The sequence below is a fragment of the Miniopterus natalensis genome, chromosome 11 (assembly GCF_054644295.1).
Source record: "Miniopterus natalensis isolate mMinNat1 chromosome 11, mMinNat1.hap1, whole genome shotgun sequence".
Lineage (NCBI taxonomy): Eukaryota > Metazoa > Chordata > Mammalia > Chiroptera > Miniopteridae > Miniopterus > Miniopterus natalensis.
In genome coordinates, this window is record NC_142091.1 from 73,693,765 (window position 1) to 73,696,355 (window position 2,591).

General features: G+C 46.8%; 1 non-coding gene across 1 annotated transcript; it reads left to right on the forward strand.

The window, feature by feature from the left end:
- The first annotated feature begins 969 nt into the window (after positions 1-969).
- LOC148092109 (small Cajal body-specific RNA 1) lies at positions 970-1,130 on the forward strand. The gene has a single exon (XR_015715335.1).
- Positions 1,131-2,591: the final 1,461 nt, after the last annotated feature.

Genomic DNA, 2,591 nt, shown 5'->3' on the forward strand with positions numbered 1-2,591 from the left:
GTCAGTAGCTGGGCTAGACAGCACCTGGTGGAAAAGTCAGTGGGAGTCAGAGGTACCAGGAAGAGGGAGACCCAATGTGGGTAAAAGTTCACGCGCTAATCATCATGTCTTCTAGCCTTTGGGAGGAATGGGCTCTTGCCATCTGTCCTGCTGTCTTACGGATGCAGAAAGAGCATGAGTGTCACAGCAGGGAGGGTGTGAGTGAGTTGCACTTTTATCTAGTACACTTTCATCCAGTTCTTGGTTGAACACTTAGTGAGCCAGGCCCACAGCTAAGATGTTTGCAAACACTCTTCTTCCACAATAATAAGTAATTGCTTTCTCTTTTATAGGTGAGGTAGCCAAGGGACCAGAGAGACTAAGTAATATGCTCATGGACTTCCTGATAGGAAGTACCTGGACTATCCCTCGACACCTTGGAAGTCCACGTACCTGAGAGCCCTGTGTTCCTTGGTAGTGTTACGCAGGCTCTCTGAGCCTCAGTTTCCTCACTTGGAAAATGAGGTTGTTGTAATAATCATACAAAACACTAGCTGTGTAGCACCCAGCCCTGGTTTTTAGTAGAGCAAGAGGAACTACTTGCCTACAGAATTTTTCTCAGAGTGTTACTGTCAGGTTCTTGAGTCTCAATGTCATAGAAATGAGCACTGAACTCAGTACAAGATAGAGTTTATTGAAAGGAGCTTGTGCACAAGGGAGTTGATCAGAAAAGAGCAGTGGAGCGCCCCCAGGAGTTCTTGTGGACGACTAATATAGGGGCCTTGGGGTAGGGTTAGGGCTTGGGAATGAGGATGAGGCCAGTTGTCCCAAGATTGTCACCTGGCAGCAGCTGATTCCAAGGTAGTCAAAAGATGTTTTCTGTGGTCAGTGGGCCACTCAAAGGGCCTGTCAGATAATGCTTATGCAGACATTCTAGTTACCATTTAATTGACAAAACTATTTTGCAGAATACGATGCTAAGAAATGATGTCGCAAGATGCTACTAACCGCGCTGTGTCCCAGCCTGTGTTGAAGGCTTGTGATGTGTGGTGATAGCTGGGTCGAAGAAGTGCAATATTCAAACAAAAGCTATGAGTCTTTAAGCCCAGTGTATAAAGACATACTCTGAGTTATAGCTTAGTGGCACAACTGGAAAAAGAAAGGAAGGATGTTATCATACATTCTTTCCTTTAAGGATGTGGTTAGGTTAATTTCAACTACGGAATTTTACTGAAAACAAGGGGTAATAGGCCTTTAAGATGAGTTCTTTCGGTCACAATGGAGTCCAGGTGTTACCCCTGTGTTGTCAAGAGGGCTTACAGTCTGGTCAGGAGAGACTGACTGATAATAAATACAAAGATGGGGTAATATGAGAAGATTTTCGTGATCTCGGGATAGGGAAAAATTAAAAAGTTGATAAATTCAAGTTCATTAATAGAGGCTCTGTTCATCTAAAGATACCATAAACAGTGATGGGCAAGACTAACACAGAGTGGGAAAGGACATTTGCAACACTAACGACAAAGGGCTGTGTCCAGAGCACATACCAAACTGCAGTGAGGAAAACAGGTGACGCAGAAAGCTGGGTAAGAGACGCAAGGGGGCCCTGAACGATACCCAGGTGGATAAACCAGGGAAAAGGTGCTTAGAAGTCAGACGTTACCAGGTGCCGAAGAGGAAATGGAACAGCAGGAACTGACATCCGGAGAGGAATATAAAGTGGTATGCACACGGGGAAACCAGTGGGTGTTTTTAGTAAAACCGAAGACCCACCCTGTCACCCAGCAATTCCACTCCCCCAGCTATGACTGAGGACTCGCAGGCCTGCTCCTGCACCTACATGAGCCTCGACAGCAGGTTGGTTTGTAACAGCCCCCAGCTGGAACAGCTAGTGGCTGTCAGTACCAGTGAACATGAACTTGCTGGTACAAGGGGAGAATCTCAATACTAAGCAAACGAAACATCAAGTAGTATGATTCTATTCTTATTAATTCTTGCTTGAGGATCTCTACAGAGGCAGTAAAACTAGAAAAAGGCTTATCACAAAAGTCAACAGTGATTGCCTTTCGGGTGGGAAGTAGGTGTGATGAGTGGGACAGCGTGGGGGTGGGAGTGGCAGTTTCCATATCTTGACCTGTGGTGATACAGGCAGTGACTAATTATTTGTTCAAGTGAACAGATATGTTCTGTGTACTTCTCTGAATGTTAGCTCCACTTCAGAACAGTAGAAAAGGGAATCAAGACCAGGAATAGAGCACCTATGCGAGTAGTTGGAAACTAAGGTCGGTAGGGGTGAAGGTTCAGTGCAGGGCTGGCTCTGGGGAGTGTGAGTGTCCTTTGAAAGGACACCGGGTGTTTGTGTTACAGGCCACTTCTTGGGAGGGTGCAGTCTGAAAGCCAGACTGAGGTGGTAATGTGGGCTGTCCCAGGAGTTTCAGCCATACTATGTTTCTGATTTTTTCCTGGATGGGGCCAGAGTCACTTGACCCTTGTGCGGTGATGCTGTCACACAGGCCTGGTGTGCTTTGCAGGGAGGTGCCTGGCAGGGCCACAGCCTCCCCCACCTCAGCCCTGACTGCCAGAATCCAGTGGGCATGATGAGGTGGTGGAGA